The sequence below is a fragment of the Salmo trutta genome, chromosome 16, assembly GCF_901001165.1.
Source record: "Salmo trutta chromosome 16, fSalTru1.1, whole genome shotgun sequence".
Classification (NCBI taxonomy): domain Eukaryota; kingdom Metazoa; phylum Chordata; class Actinopteri; order Salmoniformes; family Salmonidae; genus Salmo; species Salmo trutta.
Genome location: NC_042972.1, coordinates 36,525,142 through 36,546,264, shown reverse-complemented (window position 1 = coordinate 36,546,264; position 21,123 = coordinate 36,525,142). Strand labels below are relative to the sequence as shown.

Sequence of the window (21,123 nt, the reverse complement as noted above, 5' to 3'; positions counted from 1 at the left end):
CGTTTCACCAAGGCTGGCATACACTGTAGTCCCAATATGAAACTTTATATCGGCTCCTTTTCAGGCCATGCACTTTGAAGTCGTTCTTCATTTTGTACAATAGAAAAAAGTTTTGTCGAAAATGGCAAGGACCCACGAGCGAGTTTCTCGCGACCTCTCCCCTAGATAAACACGTGCTATCAAAATAACAGATTGCAATTTTAATATGAAATCCATATACTTTAGTATACATACTTTGGAAATAGGCCTACTTGATTTAGATTTTAAAATGTAGGTGTGAAAGGATAGTTATAGTTGTAGACTGCAGGAGCAGTGGCTGCATGCTGCTTCACCGCTTATGGAAGGTGTCAGGTTCACAAACGCTCGCACATGAAACAACAAAAAGTTTTCAGACAAAGCTGGCCCACAAAGATGTTCGGAGTGAATTTGAATGAAAGTAGCAAATGCACGGAGGTGCACAACCGTCAAACGCTAAACGAGTCCTTTGTAAAATACTTTGATTAATCGCGTCTCCAATAACGGGTGTAAATTTACACTCATTCGGCCATCGTTTGAATTATTTTTGATCGTTTATTACCCGTTCACCACACACGGAACGAGGTCTCAATAGATTTGCGATTGTTGAATTTTAATTAAAGATACATTTTAAGGGACCACATTAAATCTATGATTAAGCTTTTCAATTATTTTATAATTAATTTAGACAAGAACACTAATATGCCTAAATAATTAGTTTTTACGGTCAAACTTTTAAATATTTTTAAATGTTGTTGTCTGCTGATTTTGGGCTTGTATTTAGCAGACTTCAATCCGGGTGGTATGGAAGGTTTGGTCTCAGTCTTTATGGAAGGCTAGTGTCCCTTTTATTAGAATTTATTCACAATTGTGTCAAATACAATAGAAATCTACTGTAACAGTAGGCTATTGTTATTATTGATTCAGTTTACCTAACATTAGCCTAAAGGCCTAGCCTACTGTTGGTGATACTTGCAATTGTGCTTCAAAATCAAAGTTGGTGTGAAGCGCATGGAACAATTTATGTCAATGATTTATTATTGGTTATTAGGCATGCATAATCTATTCATCAGAATTGGATATACTTACCTATCAGAAAAGCAAAAGGCATGAAAAGCCGAGAAGATCCCTTTTTAGCTGATAACTTCTTCGTTTTGTTTTATATATATATACAATAATTGTACAACTTATAAGATAATGGATAAACACATATCCTCACAATCTTTATTGATTTAATTATGAAAATATGTATTTGCAACTGACGCATATGAAATGTATTGGGAATATGAATAACTATACATTTAAAAATATACAAATTGTAAAAAGTTATGCTAGTGTTGAAAAGTTGTCGGGTGCAATAGGACTCATCAACAGAATAGCCAAATGCGCCCCATGAACAAGAACTAATGGCTACTCATTTCAGGCTCTGAATGTGCACTTTTGTGAGGAGACCCATTTTAACACATTTAAGCATTCCGGCGTTTAGAGTTGTTTTTCATCGAATATTCATTCTATATCTCATTATGAAAGTTTTTTGTTTGTTTTGTAATGTCCTATAAAAGCCTTTAAATCATTTCCTAATCTACTTTCTAATAAATCTATAAATTCATAATTCATTTTAAATAATTGCATTGTCTCAAACAAGAAGGCTATTTTCAACATCTCACAAGGCTATGTAGAAATTGTCACAGACACCACCGCTATATTGTTGCGGTTGAGTTCCTAAATTTGAGCACACCCATATATCTCCCTACATTACCGTCCCTGAGCTCCCTAAATATCAGCCTTCATCTGGGACATTCCTGCACGGCAGACGCAATGATGTCCGTCATGATGGAGAAATTAAATTACAATTAGTTGCTATTGGTTGCGGCGCGGTGCCATTGGTCTGTAAGTCATTAAAAAGAAAAAGGCAGATCATTGCCGTTTTTCCTTTTGATTGATGGACGCTGGGGCATTTGACATAATTAATTAATTTAGTGTGTTCCCGCTCCCTCTCTCTCCATGTTGTTTTGTGGCTCCTGTCCCCCTGTCCTTCGCTCCGAGGCTGCGCGTGCCACGGGTGGCATTTCTGCAACGCGATGGTGACACAGTTTTAATTGCACCACTGATGGAGGTTTAATATAATTTTTAGAGGGGATGAAAGAGCTATATTTCACATTTTATATACATGTCATAACTCTTCTCCCAGGCAGGAAAACATGGATTTGGTTGGTGGTATGTGTGGTGGCATAAATATATATTCACACCCGGGGACTAGTTATTTTAATTGTTCACAAACACACCTGGGCTGATTTTCTTCTCTGAGATCAGTGGGTTATTTATAAAATCATGATTAGCATTTATTCCTTAAGAATATAAGAAATTGAAGGGACTTTGTAACTGAACAACAAAAGTCATCTGCCTATAGTTAGCCCCACTAATTCTTTAAAACCAGGCAAATTCTTTGAAAAGGTATTTAAAACTTTTTATATTTTACTAAAAGCAATTCACCTCCTTTAGGTATGTCCAGATTTATTTAGAATGTTTTATCTAATTGAATCTTTCTGATTGTGTTATTCTATTTTTAGTTCTATTCTATTTTACTTTGCTCATAACCAACGTGTTGGGAAATTTCAACTGAACTGATTCCATTTTTTGGAACGGCTTCAGAGTTTAGGGTGAGAGAAAGCAGGGGATTTATCAGCAGTGTGTGTCATGTTGGCTGTGGTCTAGAGATCCAGACCTGGCTTTAAGACAGGAGAAAGTGGTTGCGTTGGCACAGTTGGTTGGAGCATGATGATTGTAATTCCAGAGGTGTGGGTTTGATTCCCGCATGGGCCACATATACTGAAGATATGACATCATTTGAAGTCGCTTAAGGGAAAAGTGTCAGCTGAATGACTGTTATCATTATTGAAGATCCTCAGCTACAACAGGCATACCTGCTGCTGGGCTGAGAGGGAGACGGGAACAGGCAGGGTCTCTCCTCAGAGAGAAGGAGAGCGGGACATTTTACACTCTATTTGAGATGGTAGTTACCTAGTAATTATTTGAAAATTATATTTAGATACTAACAGTACATTCTTACTTTTCTATACATGTGGTATCTAAGAAAGATAATAGGATTTTAGGTAAGAACAGTCTGTTTGAATGTAATATAAAGAATATGTGAGAAGAGCAGAGTTTGAGAAAAAGAAAAAGTGAGATAATAGACAGGGTATTTGAGAGGGAAAGAAGTGATTTGGAAATGAGGTGGACACAGTCAGGAAGCTAGAGGTGTCAGAAAAAGGCTGACTCTCTCTGCTCTATCTGCTATTGTGTCCAGCTGCAGACAGTAAAATCAGACGGTTTTTTCTTCTTTTCCTCGGCAGCTGACTGTTTTTCATGTCCTGTTGTTGAATTTGTCCTGCACGTCTCTCTGTCTCACACATTTTCTCTTCTGATTTGTTGAGTTTCTATTATTGCTGGATGTTCAGTGTTGTAGAGAATATTTTTCTTATATCTGTGTAGTGTGTAAAATGTTTTTGGACTTTCTATTATGGTATATTTAGTTAAAGGAAAGCAAAGTCTGTTCACTATTTGCTGAACAGCATCTGTAATGTCAGTAGTGATTGTGTGAAATGCAACAGTGCAGTAATAGTGATTAGATGACACTATCAGGGTGGGACAGATAGACAACCTTTATGTGTGTCTGAACGTGTTTTGGTTGTAGTTAAGCAAAGTGTGTGTGTGTTTGTGTGTGTCTGGGCTGTAGTCAGGGTTTTAACTGGCTGTGTGTCAGAGCCTGGGTGTGACTAGAACATGTTCCAGATTGTCAAACAAAATGTACAATAAACACGCTAACATTTGAATGCTTTACTATACTATAAAATGGTAAGACTGTATTGACTGCTGTATTATAATATGAATCTGACTGCTTCAAAAGGTTCCATTGTGGGCTTAATGCACACCAACTTTATTGTGCTTGTCCATCAACATAATATACGTGTTCTTACCACGAGTACGTGTGTGTGTGTGTGTGTGTGTGTGTGTGTGTGTGTGTATATAAAAGAGTGCCCATTCAAAATTCATATGGGCTCCAGTCAAGTGAGATGGACAGTTGTTTGTGAAGGTTTTCATGTCCTGAGCATGGCTAATATTGAACACTTTTCTGAGGACTCGCTCTGTCGGCCTGTCTCTCTATCCCACTCTACATGAAACCTCTCCTGCCAGACCAAAACTACTGCTGCCCATTGGTTGAGTGGCTTTATCTGCTGCTCCAAAGTGTTTTTAAAGAGAGGTGGAAAGCCAGCGATACATGATGCTGGTATGTGTAGGATTTGACCCAGTCGATATCCTGCTATTTGCCTCCATCACAGTACTTCCATTAAAACCGATTCTGTGGAAAAAGGACAAATGAAATGGTTATGTTTACACTTCATAATCAATGCATGTGTTGGCTGTTTTTTGAGGAAGCCTAAAAGTCTGGAAAATGTGTTGTTTTTTCTAAAAATAAAAATCTGTTAAGAATTGAAATGTTGAAGTTTTAAAGCTTTGTTGTGTGTGTGGAGGTAGCTAGCTGGTGAGGAGAGTGCTGGCTGTGGTCATCAGTTAGGTGATTGACGTGAGTGTTGATCCACCGCCACATTGCTTTAGTTTCAACCATGATTACACATGTGGTTCTAATTCAACCTGTTATTGGGGAGAACGAGAGGCCCAAATATTTTTGTGTGTTTGTGTGTGCATGTCTATTTGTGTGTTGTGCATGTCTATTTGTGTGTTGTGCATGTCTATTTGTGTGTTGTGCATGTCTATTTGTGTGTGTGCATGTCTATTTGTGTGTGTGCATGTCTATTTGTATGTGTGCATGTCTATTTGTGTGTTGTGCATGTCTATTTGTGTGTTGTGCATGTCTATTTGTGTGTTGTGCATGTCTATTTGTGTGTGTGCATGTCTATTTGTATGTGTGCATGTCTATTTGTTTGTGTGCATGTCTATTTGTATGTGTGCATGTCTATTTGTATGTGTGCATGTCTATTTGTGTGTGTGCATGTCTATTTGTGTGTGTGCATGTCTATTTGTGTGTGTGCATGTCTATTTGTGTGTGTGCATGTCTATTTGTGTGTGTGCATGTCTATTTGTGTGTGTGCATGTCTATTTGTGTGTGTGCATGTCTATTTGTGTGTGTGCATGTCTATTTGTGTGTGTGCATGTCTATTTGTGTGTGTGCATGTCTATTTGTGTGTGTGCATGTCTATTTGTGTGTGTGCATGTCTATTTGTGTGTGTGCATGTCTATTTGTGTGTGTGCATGTCTATTTGTGTGTGTGCATGTCTATTTGTGTGTGTGCATGCCAAATGCTGACCTGTGGATTAGGGAAAGTAAAGCCAGCAGAATCCGACTGACACAGCATCACTAGTCCAGAGAAAGACAGAGAAAAGGGGAAAGACAAGTTGTGGAATGAGGGAGCGAGCCATGGACCAGAGGAGGAAAGAGGAGAGGATATTCTGTGATGCCCTGGGTAGATTTTAGGGTGATTCACAGCAGTCTATTTGAGTGTAGAAGAGAGAAGAGGAGAGGGAGAGAGAGAGACAGGCAGACAGATAGACGAAGAGAGCGAGAGATTTTGTGATAGATTCAGAGTGTGAGCCTCTTAAGGGCTGATGGATGTGGGAGGGAGTGACCCTGCAGCACAGAGAGAGGAAGGGACCACTTCCTATGGGCCTGGGGAAAGAGGGAGAGAGGGAGAGAGGGAGAGAGAGAAAGAGAGAGAGAAGAGGACGGAAATGACAGTATGTGTGTAGCAGGCAAGCAGGCGTGGGTCATTATGTGTGGAAGCATTAGATCAGCGTCCCCTGAGAGAGCTTGGCAGCCACAGGCCAGCTTTATGACCCATTGCTGGAGAGACTGGAGACAGAGCAAGAGATGGAGGGACCGAGAAAGAAAGGATAGAAGGGACTGTGCCTGTGGCTGGACATTTAGCTGGAGATGGGACTGTAGCAGTGAGCAGGGCCAGGGCCTGAGCTCGTGGAGGCCTGGGGAAGGGCAAAGGCTGGGACAGTGAGGGAAAGGGAAAGGTGAATACCTAGTCAGTTGTCCAACTGAATGTATTCAACTGAAATGTGTCATCTGCATTTAACCCAACCCCTCTGAATCAGAGAGGTGCAGGGGGCTGCCTTCATCGACATCCACGTCTTCGTGCCCGGGGAACAGTGGGTTAACTGCCTTGATCGGGGGCAGAATGACAGATTTTTACCTTGTCAGCTCGGGGATTCGATCTAGCAACCTTCCGGTTACTGGCCCAATGCTCTAACCACTAGTGAGCTAGAGAGGGAGATGACTGGAGCTGAAACTGGAATAGGAGGGACTGAGAGGTTGAGGTAGATGTAGAGATTTAGTAACATGGGACAGGTCCAATCATCTTGGACAGGGCCATGGCAATTAGCTGCTATAACCTAACCTCAGCACAACCTGGCTGTACCTGTATCTGGGTGGAGATGGAGTTGGCAGTCCGCTGAGTGTGTGATGACACTCATCATGGCCACCATGGAGATGTGACATGGATGGACAGAGTGTGGAAGTAGGGAAATGGAGTGTGTGCATGGGAGACAGATAGAGAGAAAGTGTGGGGGAGAGGTGGTGTGTTGGGGAGTTGATCGTATGACAGAATGTGTGTGTGTGTGTGTGTGTGTGTGTGTGTGGTATGGCATCCTCATAGAGCCTGTCTCTCCCATCTCCCCAATCTCCCCCATTCAAAACCTGTCTCCCCCTCCCCCTATGACCCTTCGTAAGGGTGTCATAAGAGAGTCGTTGGTGTATTCCAACCCTCTGTACCAGTCTGACAACCCACCTGTCAATCAACCAGTTGCCGAGGGAACAGATCACTTCAAAGACTTCTTCCAAACAACAATGGGACTAAACTTTCTGGCACTGTTTTAATGCCTTTATTACACGGTTCAACTAATGCACGGGTGACAGCTGCACAGTCCTGAACGCAACTTCAGCGCTGCATAAACCGCCTGCCTGTAGAGGAACGTTACACGGCTCTTAAACGGACCTCACTCTGCGGCACCGTGGTGAAATCCGCCAGGCGAGCTCTGGAGAGAGATTCCCACTCCGGGAAGGTTTAAGCGGGAGGAGGAGCAGCCACAGATTCACGCTCAGCCTGAACGCTCCCCAGCGGATGGAAAACAGTGTCAGGGAACGAGTGTCTTCACTGCCTTAGCACAGATTTGTGTTTGATGATACTAATGCTTTCGTCCCCCCATCCCTTTTGGTTTTGAGGTTTAAAAGTGTAGGAAAGTTTAGACATTTCTGTGTGTTTAGTTCAGGTTGTTTGTGTTCATTAGCTGTATGTGTTGTTTAGTTTGGCTTTGAATGTGTAATGAGTTTTGTACTAGGTTGTGTGTACAGTATGCTATACTGTAAAGAGGTATGAGGGAAGCCCCTATAGGAACTAACTAAATCTTCTCCATACCCCTGTCCCAGTCCCTCCCACCCACCCATTGACCATATAAGTAACAAGCGTATAAATGTATCTCATTATGTTGACTAATCCGTAAAGTATTGGGGTGCTGCTGGCTAACACAGGCTAACACTGCGGCTGAGAGGCTGGCGAAGGCTGCTATTTTATGGTATTAGTGATGGGTGACATAGGATGACTACTTAAACTATTAGCATGAGAAACAGGCTGTGGCGGGCAGAGCGCTAGATATATATACCCACTGACAGAGAGATCTGTTAACCAGTCTAAACCCAAATCACAATGTGCTGCTAGAGAGGACGGATTGACAGCTATACCCCCCCCCTACCCCACCCCACCCCACCCCCCCATCCTCTTGCTTATGCATTCACTTGGCATTAACTGACTGCATTTTTTGTACTCATTACAGGGAAAAGGAAAATAAAACTCATACACTCAGGATTTTTTGGTTGCAATATTTATATATATCTTTTCAAAAGTCTGTTATTTTGTGTGTTTCACTTGTGTTGTCATGACATGTTTGAGATTTAAGTATTGTATGGTTATGAGGCTCAAATGTCTCTCTCTTTCCTCTCTCTCGCTCTCCTTTCTCTCTCTCTCTCTCTCTTTCTCTCCCTCCCCGTGGTCCTTGAGGTGAAGTGGTTTTGCCGGACTTTGCCCCACAGGGGGTGAGGACTCTGAGGCTCTGTGTGTGCCCTTTCAAAGCAGCGGAGAGAGGGAGAGAAGGATAGAGGAAATGGGAAGGAGAAGGGGAGAAACGGATAAGAGAATAGCACAGTAGCTATGAGAGTCTTGAGATCACACAGAGACACAGAGGCAGGGGCTGAAGGAAGGATGTAGTGGGATGGTGTGAGGTATGTGTGTGACCACAATTACCTGTCAGTTATGTAGTTTCCCTTGGACAGAATTTCTCAGGTTTGATGTTGTTTTTCTGACGGCTGAGGAGAAATAGCAGAACAAAAGCTAACAGGTTGACCCTCTCCTGTCCCAGTGATAACGATTGTCATGCTATGGACTTTTTAGATACAAATATATCAAGTTAGAAAAAATCTAAAGGATATACACCAAATCATATTATCATTAAAGAGATGTGTGTTTGCATGACTTCTCCTTTGCCGTTGGTGATTAGTGTGTGTTTGGTACACCAGCAGGTTACACAAAGTGCCTGTAACCATCGGTTACGGCTGGCTTTTGCTCTCGGCTGTGTTCGGCTGGCATTGTAGTGTGTGTGTGTGTGTGTGTGTGTGTGTGAGGTGGGCATTGTTGACCAAGGGACATCTGCCACTAGATTATCCCCAGCCGCTATCTGAATAATTGTGTAATCCCCCTCTCCCTCCTTTCGTGCCTCGTTCCCCACAAATCCCTCGCTCCTAAGAAAGAGGAAAATAAGGACTAGTCTCTTCTCCTTTCCTTGCCGGTCTGTGGTGGCCCAGTGGGATGTGACAGGTGTGTATGTGTGTGTGTTTCTGTGTGATGCGCAGGTGTGTTTCTGTGCCCCTGGTCACTGTTCGCTGTCTGACATTTGTAGGGGGATTTGAGCGCGGCCTCCTCTCTTTCTTCCTCTCCTCTCCCATCCCTTCTTCCCAGGGAAATAAAGCAGCCTAATCCAGTCAGATTACCTCTGCTGTCCAGGACTCTTTTACCACACAGTGTATTAGACAGACTCCAGTCTTTAAAAAGACAAAGACAAAAGAAAGAGTGTTTTGTGGCGCTGGCCTTTGAAACCACAGCAGTCTGAAGCCGGCTGAGACCACTGGTCAGGGGTGACAGAGAAGAGAGGAAAGAAAGGTGGAAATAGAAGAGGATAGAGGAGTGGAAAATAGGAGAGGAAGTAGGATGAAAAATAGGAAATAAGGAGTACTACTGTATCTTTAAAGAAATACCACTGTGTTGGTGATCCTAAAACTGTCATTTAGTATTGATAAAAAATAAGCAGTGTTCAATAGAATTATAATACACCCATTTTTAATAGTTTAGCTCTGGATTTTGTTTGAACAACAAAAAAACGAACTGGTCCCTTCATTTCTGACAATTAGCCTAATCTAAAACAGGTGGTAGAGTGGAAAAAAGTAGGCTATTTGTACTAAACACCTCATCCACCTTTTGTGCAATTCTAGAACATATGCTCACTGCAGGGTAAGAAGAAATGTAATGAAACATTGGGTCAAAAAGTGCAATTTTCTGTTAAGAATGTCAGACTCAAAATTGAGCCGATACGGTATACTGTGTTGAACGTCCTCAGTATTGGTAGATTGAGTGTTGAGGAGGAGCGGAAAGGGAAGGAGAGGGGATGTATTTTCTATAGAATGACTTCCCTGGCTTTAATGGGAAGGACAGGGGATGTATTTTCTATAGAATGACTTCCCTGGCTTTAATGGGAAGGACAGGGGATGTATTTTCTATAGAATGACTTCCCTGGCTTTAATGGGAAGGACAGGGGATGTATTTTCTATAGAATGACTTCCCTGGCTTTAATGCGTTGTGTCTAGTTGCGCAGCCAGTTCCTTTTTCTCTCTCATTTAATACTTTTTATTTTGTCATCCCCCTTTCTTTCCCTCCGTCAGTTGTCAGACAGATGTGTCTGTACAGATATGCTTCTCTGTCACTCACAGGGCTACTTTTGTGACTCTCTCACACATACACACATGCACACACGCATACATGCCTGCTTGCACAAATAAACACACATACACTCACTCACAGATATGAAGAGTATGTGTGTTCTCTGTGAGTACTGTCGTGGTTCTCTTGGTTTTGGTGTGTGGTGTTCCGAGCGGTTTAACTGCTCTTTTATTTGTCAGTTCAAATGGAGTCGATCTGAAGCAGCCCCTCTCTTCCTTTCTCACACACAGCCTTTCCTTCCTCTTATCCTCTCCTCCTGTCCTCCTCAGACATTCACAAGCCTTTCCTCCTCTCCTCTCTCCCTCTCTCTCTCTCTCTCTCTCTCTCACACTCTGGCATGGGAGGTAAAGACACGGCTTCCTTCTCGAATTAACCATCCTCTCTGTTCTCCTCTCTGTTCTCCTCTCTGCTCTCCTCTCTGTTCTCCTCTCTGTTCTCCTCTCTGTTCTCCTCTCTGCTCTCCTCTCTGTTCTCCTCTCTGTTCTCCTCTCTGTTCTCCTCTCTGCTCTCCTCTCTGCTCTCCTCTCTGCTCTCCTCTCTGTTCTCCTCTCTGTTCTCCTCTCTGTTCTCCTCTCTGCTCTCCTCTCTGCTCTCCTCTCTGCTCTCCTCTCTGTTCTCCTCTCTGCTCTCCTCTCTGTTCTCCTCTGCTCTCCTCTCTGTTCTCCTCTCTGTTCTCCTCTCTGTTCTCCTCTCTGCTCTCCTCTCTGCTCTCCTCTCTGTTCTCCTCTCTGCTCTCCTCTCTGCTCTCCTCTCTGTTCTCCTCTCTGTTCTCCTCTCTGTTCTCCTCTCTGCTCTCCTCTCTGCTCTCCTCTCTGTTCTCCTCTCTGTTCTCCTCTCTGCTCTCCTCTCTTCTCTCCTCTCTGTTCTCCTCTCTGTTCTCCTCTCTGTTCTCCTCTCTGTTCTCCTCTCTGTTCTCCTCTCTGTTCTCCTCTCTGCTCTCCTCTCTGTTCTCCTCTCTGCTCTCCTCTCTGCTCTCCTCTCTGCTCTCCTCTCTGTTCTCCTCTCTGTTCTCCTCTCTGTTCTCCTCTCTGCTCTCCTCTCTGTTCTCCTCTCTGTTCTCCTCTCTTCTCTCCTCTCTGTTCTCCTCTCTGTTCTCCTCTCTGCTCTCCTCTCTGTTCTCCTCTCTGCTCTCCTCTCTGTTCTCCTCTCTGTTCTCCTCTCTGTTCTTCTCTCTGCTCTCCTCTCTGCTCTCCTCTCTGTTCTCCTCTCTGCTCTCCTCTGTTCTCCTCTCTGTTCTCCTCTCTGTTCTCCTCTCTGTTCTCCTCTCTGCTCTCCTCTCTGTTCTCCTCTCTGTTCTCCTCTCTGTTCTCCTCTCTGTTCTCCTCTCTGCTCTCCTCTCTGTTCTCCTCTCTGTTCTCCTCTCTGCTCTCCTCTCTGTTCTCCTCTCTGCTCTCCTCTGTTCTCCTCTCTGTTCTCCTCTCTGTTCTCCCCTCTGTTCTCCTCTCTGTTCTCCTCTCTGTTCTCCTCTCTGCTCTCCTCTCTGTTCTCCTCTCTGTTCTCCTCTCTGTTCTCCTCTCTGCTCTCCTCTCTGCTCTCCTCTCTGTTCTCCTCTCTGTTCTCCTCTCTGTTCTCTCCTCTGTTCTCCTCTCTGTTCTCCTCTCTGTTCTCCTCTCTGTTCTCCTCTCTGCTCTCCTCTCTGTTCTCCTCTCTGTTCTCCTCTCTGTTCTCCTCTCTGTTCTCCTCTCTGTTCTCTCCTCTGTTCTCCTCTCTGTTCTCCTCTCTGTTCTCCTCTCTGTTCTCCTCTCTGTTCTCCTCTCTGTTCTCCTCTCTGCTCTCCTCTCTGCTCTCCTCTCTGCTCTCCTCCAGCAGCTCCCAATAGACATTCAAGCCCTTCATTAAAAGGAAACTGTCATCTGAATTCATTTATTCTTATTAAGACACCTTTTAATAGACATATTCTATTCTACTCCAGTTCAGTCAAATGACAAGGCTTTATAATGCAAGGACAGTCGATATTTCTTCATCAAATATAGCTTTTCTTAGAAGTTGTGTCTCCACCTAAGATTATACATATTTTCAAATGTTTAGAGTGTATTTTTGACCTAAGGTTAAATGTCTGAAATGCTTGGCGAATGTGAAGTAATTCATCAAAAACAAAAATCAGTTCAGTTATTAGACTCTCTTTAACACATCCACGGCCATCAGTACTGAATAGAATACAGAAGAAGTGTCTGTGGTGTGTTCATTGAATGCAAGAAAACATGCCTTACTTGGGTATAGAAATCACATTTAAAAAGTGTTAGAACAAGCCTTTTATACTCAAATAACTACTCAAACTCTTAGTGAAGAGCAGGTTTTCAGTATTTTTTTATTTAATGAAATATGTTGCTAAATGTACACTACATGAACAAAAGTATGTGGACACCTGCTCGTCGAACATCTCATTCCAAAATCATGGGTATTAATATGGAGTTGGTCCCCCCTTTGCTGCTATAACAGCCTCCACTCTTCCTGGGAAGGCTTTCCACTAGATGTTGGAACATTGCTGCAGGGACTTGCTTCAATTCAGACACAAGAGCATTAGTGAGGTTGGGTACTTATGTTGGGCGATTAGGCCTGACTCGCAGTCGCTGTTCAAATTCATCCCAAAGGTGTTCGATGGAGTTGAGGTCAGGGATCTGTGCAGGCCAGTCAAGTTCTTCCACACTGATCTCGACAAACCATTTCTGTATGGACATCGCTTTGTGCACGAGGGCATTGTCATACTGAAACAAGAAAGGGCCTTCCCCAAACTGTTGGCACAAAGTTGAAAACACAGAATCGACTAGAATGTCATTGTATGCTGTAGCGTTTAGATTTCCCTTCACTGGAACTAAGGGGCCTAGCCCTAACCATGAAAAACAGCCCCAGATCATTATTCCTCCTCCAACACTGTGCATTGGGGCAGGTAGCGTTCTCCTGGCATCCGCCAAATCCAGATTTGTCCGCCGACTGCTAGATGGTGAAGCATGATTCATCACTCCAGGGAACATGTTTCCACTGTTCCAGAGTCCAATGGCGGCAAATTTAACACCACTCCAGCCAACGCTTGGCATTGTGCATGGTGATCTTAAGCTTGTGTGCGGCTGCTCAGCCATGGAAACCCATTTCATGAAGCTCCCGACCAACAGTTCCTGTGCTGACGTTGCATCAGATGCAGTTTGGAACTCAGTAATGAGTGTTGCAACCGAGGACAGAGGATTTTTATGCGCCTCGTGCTTCAGCACTTGGCGGTCCCGTTCTGTGAGCTTATGTGGCATACCACTTCACGGCTGAGCCGTTATTGCTCCTAGACATTTCCACTTTCCACAATATCAGCACTTACCGTTTACCAGGGCAGCTCTAGCATGGCAGAAATTTGACAAACTGACTTGTTTGAAAGGTGGCATCCTATGACGGTGCCACGTTGAAAGTCACTGAGCTCTTCAGTAAGGCCATTCTACTGCCAATGTTTGTCTATGGAGATTGCATGGCTGTGTGCTCGATTTTACACACCTGTCAGCAACGGGTGTGGCTGAAATAGCCAAATCCACTAATTTGAAGGTATGTCCATATACTTTTGTATATATAGTGTATATATTGTTGAAGTAGATTTAAATGGATGTACAGTGCATTCGGACAGTATTCAGACCCTTCCTTCTTTCCACATTCAGTTACGTTACAGCCTTATTCTAAAATTGATTTAAAAAAATGTTAAACTCATTAATCTACACAGAATCACAAGGCGAAAAAAAAAATGGATAAAAAACTACAGAAATACCGTATTTACATGATTATAAAAGGCACACACCTGTCTAAGGGAAAGGGGGATACTTAGTCAGTTGTACAACTGAATGCCAGGATTGTGTCGAGGCACAGATCTTGGGAAGGGTACAAAAATATTTCTTCAGCATTGAAGTTCCCAAGAATACAGTGGCCTCCATCATTCTTAAATGGAAGAAGTTTGGAACCACCAAGACTCTTCCTAGAGCTGGCCGCCCCGCCAAACTGAGCATTCAGGGGAGAAGGGCCTTGGTCAGGGAGGTGACCAAGAACCCGATGGTCACTCTGACAGAGCTCCAGAGTTCCTCTGTGGAGATGGGAGAACCTTCCAGAAGGACAATCATCTCTGCAGCATTCCACCAATCAGGCCTTTATGGTAGAGTGGCCAGACGGAAGCCACTCCTCAGTAATAGGCACATGACAGCCCGCTTGGAGTTTGCCCGATTGAACCTCTCTGGAGTTTGCCCGATCGAACATCTCTGGAGAGACCTGAAAATAGCTGTGTAGCGACGCTCCCCATCCAACCTGACAGAGCTTGAGAGGATCTGCAGAGAAGAATGCAAATACAGGTGTGCCAAGCTTATAGTGTCATACCAAGATGACTCAAGGCTGTAATCGCTGCCAAAGGTGCTTCAACAAAGTATTGAGTAAAGGATCTGAATACTTATGTAAATGTGATATTTCAGTTATTTATTTTTCTTTATGTGCAAAAAATTATGGGGTATTGTGTGTAGATTGATGAGGGGAAAAATAAAATTTAATCAATTTTAAAATAAGGCTGTAACAACAAAATGTAGAAAAAGTCAAGCTGTCTTAATACTTTCCGAATGCACTGAATTGAACAACAGACTGTAATGTGAATTTTGAATAGTGTGTTTTGTTAGTTTGCCTGCACGTTCATTGGTTGAATTGAAGAATAGTGTGTTTTGTTAGTTTACCTGCACGTTCATTGGTTGAATTGAAGAATAGTGTGTTTTGTTAGTTTGCCTGCACGTTCATTGGTTGAATTGAAGAATAGTGTGTTTTGTTAGTTTGCCTGCACGTTCATTGGTTGAATTGAAGAATAGTGTGTTTTGTTAGTTTGCCTGCACGTTCATTGGTTGAATTGAAGAATAGTGTGTTTTGTTAGTTTGCCTGCACGTTCATTGGTTGAATTGAAGAATAGTGTGTTTTGTTAGTTTGCCTGCACGTTCATTGGTTGAATTGAAGAATAGTGTGTTTTGTTAGTTTGCCTGCACGTTCATTGGTTGAATTGAAGAATAGTGTGTTTTGTTAGTTTGCCTGCACGTTCATTGGTTGAATTGAAGAATAGTGTGTTTTGTTAGTTTGCCTGCACGTTCATTGGTTGAATTGAAGAATAGTGTGTTTTGTTAGTTTGCCTGCACGTTCATTGGTTGAATTGAAGAATAGTGTGTTTTGTTAGTTTGCCTGCACGGTCATTGGTTGAATTGAAGAATAGTGTGTTTTGTTAGTTTGCCTGCACGTTCATTGGTTGAATTGAAGAATAGTGTGTTTTGTTAGTTTGCCTGCACGTTCATTGGTTGAATTGAAGAATAGTGTGTTTTGTTAGTTTGCCTGCACGTTCATTGGTTGAATTGAAGAATAGTGTGTTTTGTTAGTTTGCCTGCACCTTCATTGGTTGAATTGAAGAATAGTGTGTTTTGTTAGTTTGCCTGCACGTTCATTGGTTGAATTGAAGAATAGTGTGTTTTGTTAGTTTGCCTGCACGTTCATTGGTTGAATTGAAGAATAGTGTGTTTTGTTAGTTTGCCTGCACGTTCATTGGTTGAATTTAAGAATAGTGTGTTTTGTTAGTTTGCCTGCACGTTCATTGGTTGAATTGAAGAATAGTGTGTTTTGTTAGTTTGCCTGCACGTTCATTGGTTGAATTGAAGAATAGTGTGTTTTGTTAGTTTGCCTGCACGGTCATTGGTTGAATTGAAGAATAGTGTGTTTTGTTAGTTTGCCTGCACGGTCATTGGTTGAATTGAAGAATAGTGTGTTTTGTTAGTTTGCCTGCACGGTCATTGGTTGAATTGAAGAATAGTGTGTTTTGTTAGTTTGCCTGCACGTTCATTGGTTGAATTGAAGAATAGTGTGTTTTGTTAGTTTGCCTGCACGGTCATTGGTTGAATTGAAGAATAGTGTGTTTTGTTAGTTTGCCTGCACGTTCATTGGTTGAATTGAAGAATAGTGTGTTTTGTTAGTTTGCCTGCACGTTCATTGGTTGAATTGAAGAATAGTGTGTTTTGTTAGTTTGCCTGCACGGTCATTGGTTGAATTGAAGAATAGTGTGTTTTGTTAGTTTGCCTGCACGTTCATTGGTTGAATTGAAGAATAGTGCTCCCAGGTGAAATGAAACACAGAAAGGGAAAAATCCTTTTGAAATCATTAGATGAAAATGACATTATGACTGTTTAAAAGATTCCTATTTCCTTTTCTTTTTTTCTTTCGCTCTCATATTTTTTTCCAATGTGACGTTTTTCTTTTGAAGTATTTACAATCAGCAAGTAATGGAGAAAACACGAATGATTTTTTTTCTTCAAGGACTAACGACATTTATTACCCAGTTGAAAAGCAGCCATTGACTCTTGGCAAAACAAGCGGGACAATGCCCCTGCTTTCTCCCGTCGACGGCAGGACTGCGTATGTTAGCTTAGTGAAGGTGGAGCAGCCTGTATGCAACCTGTATCACTCATTTGCAGTTTCTGGGTTCCGCTTGTTTTCATTGTCTGAAAGGTCAGCAGCAAACAGCCCATACGCCTCTGAAAGTAGAGGGCAGCAGAAGAGGAGAGGGAGGGAGGCAGGGAGGAAGGGAGAGGCAGGGAGGGAGGGAGGGCTGCATTGAAACCCTGGCATGCCTCTCTGTCGTCATGTAGCTAGGCGGGCAGTCAGGCATTCGGGGGCTTTGTGAAAGTTTGCCTGTGGAACTTTGCTGAAGGCTGAGTTTGGTTTGGGATCCCTCTCCGGGGGCTCAGCTCAGAGAGAGGGAAGGATAGAGGGGGGAGGATAGAGGGGGGAGGATAGAGGGGGGAGGATAGAGTGCAGTCATGCCGTCAGAGTTCTTCCCTGTAATTCCGGGCCGAGGGCCGTTAGCCGAGGCTCGGCTGATCTAACAACCACAACCCCGGACACTTCATCGCTCCCTCTTATAAAAACAGACATTTCTCTTTTTCCCTCTCCTCTTCCTCTCTCAATTCCCCCTTTTTCTCTCTCCTCTTCCTCTCTCAATTCCCCCTTTTTCTCTCTCCTCTTCCTCTCTCAATTCCCCCTTTTTCTCTCTCCTCTTCCTCTCTCAATTCCCCCTTTTTCTCTCTCCTCTTCCTCTCTCAATTCCCCCTTTTTCTCTCTCCTCTTCCTCTCTCAATTCCCCCTTTTTCTCTCTCATCCTCTTCCTCTCTCAAGTCCCCCTTTTTCTCTCTCCTCTTCCTCTCTCAATTCCCCTTTGCTCTCTCTCTCTTCTCTCTCAATTCCCCACCTTTTTCTCTCTCCTCTTCCTCTCTCAATTCCCCCTTTCTCTCGCTCCTCTTCCTCTCTCAATATTCCCCCTTTTTTCCTCTCTCCTTCTTCCTCTCTCAATGTCCCCCTTTTTCTCTCTCCCTCTTCTCTCTCTCAATTCCCCCTTTTCCCCTCTCCTCTTCCTCTCTCAATTCCCCCTTTTTCCCTCTCCTCTTCCTCTCTCAATTCCCCCTTTTTCTCTCTCCTCTTCCTCTCTCAACTTCCCCTTTTCCCTCTCCTCTTCCTTCTCAATCCCCCCCCTTTTTCCTCTCCTCTTCCTCTCTCAATTCCCCCTTTTTCTCTCTTCCTCTTTCCTGCTCTCAATTCCCCCTTTTTCTCTCCTCTTCCTCTCTCAATTCCCCCTTTTTCTCTCTCCTCTTCCTCTCTCAATTCCCCCTTTTTCTCTCTCCTCTTCCTCTCTCAATTCCCCCTTTTTCTCTCTCCTCTTCCTCTCTCAATTCCCCCTTTTTCTCTCTCCTCTTCCTCTCTCAATTCCCCCTTTTTCTCTCTCCTCTTCCTCTCTCAATTCCCCCTTTTTCTCTCTCCTCTTCCTCTCTCAATTCCCCCTTTTTCTCTCTCCTCTTCCTCTCTCAATTCCCCCTTTTTCCCTCTCCTCTTCCTCTCTCAATTCCCCCTTTTTCTCTCTCCTCTTCCTCTCTCAATTCCCCCTTTTTCTCTCTCCTCTTCCTCTCTCAATTCCCCCTTTTTCCCTCTCCTCTTCCTCTCTCAATTCCCCCTTTTTCTCTCTCCTCTTCCTCTCTCAATTCCCCCTTTTTCTCTCTCCTCTTCCTCTCTCAATTCCCCCTTTTTCTCTCTCCTCTTCCTCTCTCAATTCCCCCTTTTTCTCTCTCCTCTTCCTCTCTCAATTCCCCCTTTTCTGTCTCTTCAACTTCCTCTCACTTTCCCCCCCTATCTCTTTTCTCCCTGTCTCCTTCCCCCTTGGTCTCTCTCTCCGTTTTTCTCCTCTCTCTCTCCTTCTCCCCCTCTTCCCTCTCTGTCTCCCATGGAAGAGAGCTTTCAGCAGTTCTGGGTTGTGGTTTGAGACTACCTCCCACCATCTCCTTCATTAGCATATAGTGGGCATTAGCGCTAGCTGCCTGTGCAGCCTGTATTCAGCCGTAATGGGGATGGGGGCCCTGGTTCTACCGTAACCACTTTGACCCTCAGTGCTGGGGTCAAGTTCACCCCTGAGGATGTTACACTACCCCCTCCCCTCTCCTCAGCCTCCCCCCTCATTTATTACTACTTCCCAGACGGACAGGGGAGGAGAGGAGAGGCAGCACATAGGTTTAATGCTGCGTCCCAAATTTGAATTTCTCTCCCCCCCCTCTGTTCCCCGCTCTACTTCTCTCCCTTTCTCCCCACAGGGTTAATTGAAGGGGAAATTGATAGTTCTTTGCAGTAATTGTAGCTTTGAGAATTCTCTCTTCACTGAGAAAGACTACTGTGGCTACGCTGAAGACAGGATGACATGTAGTGAGGGAAGGAGGGAAAGAAGGCATGAAGGAAAGAGGAGAGAACGGAATACAAGCCAATAAGGTGCCGGGCCAACCGAGCGTGTTGATTGGATGATGAGGGAGCGTGTTGATGGAGAGTTAGGCTCCTCTGCAACTTAATCAGACAAGCTCCGCTCATTCAATTCATTATCCAATCACAGTCATTCACCAACTACCAGCTTCTCATCCTCTCTCAAACTCTTTTTCTACTTGCCTTTCTGTTTTTCTCTCATCTCTTTCTCTCTTCATGTCCCTCTCGTCCTTACTTTCAGTTACCCCCCCTCCCCATCTCTCTCTCTCCCCTGAGGAGTGTTGGATGGACAGATGTGCGGAGGGCAGTATATCTGTTCTGCTCTTCTGGCTACTGGAGAGGCCGGCTGCAGCCTGAATGACAGAGAGACAGTCTTATACTCCACTGATGGGAGTACTGAGTGGACAACCTCTCTCTCTCTCTCTCTGTCTCTCTCTCTCTCTCTCTCTCTCTCTCTCTCTCTCTCTCTCTCTCTCTCTCTCTCTCTCTTCCTCTCTTTCTCATTCTTTCCATCCAGTTGGATTTATTTCACCTGACATGAGATGAGGGGTGTGTGTAGATTGGATTCACTACCATAGCTGAGGGTGAAACAAGCATGCAGAAACACTGGGATAAAGCTGTGTTTAAATGTTAGGAGTAGGACGTGAATAGAACAGACTAGGTCAAGGATGAGAGGGAACACACAGAAAAGGGATAGATGAAGAGATTGTGTCTCTGTAGAAACAGTAGCACTTGTTTTAGCTCCAGACGTACATGTTTAGTCTCTTAGGCTTACCCAAGGCTGTTACCCGGGTTGTGTGTGTGATTGTCCCTCGCTCGCTATCTTCCTCCATCATTCCTTTCTTTTTACCTATCCTCTCTCCCTGAGTCTCTATCACATTGTTTCTCTCTCCATCTCTCTCTTCCCCCCTTCCGTCCCTTTCTTTTTACCCTCCCCTCTCCTTTCTCTCTCCTCTCTTTACTCCTTCTGTTGGCGTTAATGAGAATGTGTTGAGGAGAAAGAGAGATCTATTGGGTGTAGCACAATTTATCAGAAAGGCGGAGGTTTGGAGAAAAAAAAAATGACGTCCCTTCAAAGAAATTCTATTCTTCTGGTTGTGAATGTTTGATGAGCCAGGGAGAAGTTTCCTCTCACGTCATGGTGTCTGAACAGAGGAGAACAGAGCGGGCCCTAATCACGCCACATAGAGAAATGACTTCCAACCTGATTTAATTAACTGATAAGAGGCCTTCAAATTCATTCTTCAAGGATGTTAGATTTTGATTAGGAAAGTCCTAAAAGAAATGGACGAATAATCAATTTTTTTTTTGTCAACTTAGTCAAATGGTAACTGGTTAATATGATAATTCTAGCAATTAGGCAGAATATTGTAGAGCAGCAGTTTCTATGCATTCCCTTAAAGTTATTATAATATATGTACATCTAATTATCATGGTTATTTAATTTTTTTGTAAGGCTACCTCTCAATTTCACTATATATTTTTTCATCTTCCATTACAGTGGTATTTAAATGAGAAGTTGGAAAGTCTAATAAGATAACTTTTATAGCAACCAACCTGAATACATCTTTTCAGCCATCTTGATTGGATAGATATTTAAGGATGAAAGGGGAGGGGATTTGAATTACATTTTTAGGGCAGTTTTACATTTAAAGTCGAGAGGAATCTTTAGATGTATGATTCTTTTTATTTCAGCCGTAGATTAAAAAAATTAATGTCTCTAGGCTTTCTAGCTCTGTTCTGTTCTGGTATTCATGACCACTAGCCAGGTAGGTAGAACCCAAATCTACCTGAATAATCTCTTCACTTCTGAAAAGTTTACAATTGGCTATTATCAGACAGAACTTTAGCTTTGATTGGAGAGGAGGGAGACTGTTAATCTTATGGCTTTAGTTGGGTTGTAAGTGCTAGAAAAAAAGTGGGTGTGCATGCAGGCTAACTCACGGCTAACTCCACCTGCCCTGAATGAAATGACTGAGCCACAAGTTGAGGACCAATGAAATCCGATTCCCTCCCTCTTGCAAAGCTTTTTGGAAGACGACTGATTATATTTTATTAATCAAATAGTAGTGTTCAAATATGTCACATTACACATTTAGTAATGACAAAATGCATTTGAAACTTTTCGATAGGAGTTACATTTTATCGATAGGAGTGGGGAATAAGGTGCTTGTAGTTGTGCATTGATAAGCACACCGAAGTCGGCATTAACGATAAATAATAAAATAAAGATGGCACTTCTCAAAGTCTAGTTCACACCAGAGTCTGCTGAATTT

General features: G+C 43.2%; 1 long non-coding RNA gene across 1 annotated transcript; it reads left to right on the top strand.

Moving 5' to 3' along the window:
* Window positions 1-6,645: 6,645 nt before the first annotated feature.
* Window positions 6,646-9,274, top strand: LOC115150683 (uncharacterized). Its single transcript, XR_003867144.1, has 2 exons — window positions 6,646-6,677; window positions 8,683-9,274. It is a non-coding gene; the product is annotated as an uncharacterized LOC115150683 (long non-coding RNA).
* Window positions 9,275-21,123: the final 11,849 nt, after the last annotated feature.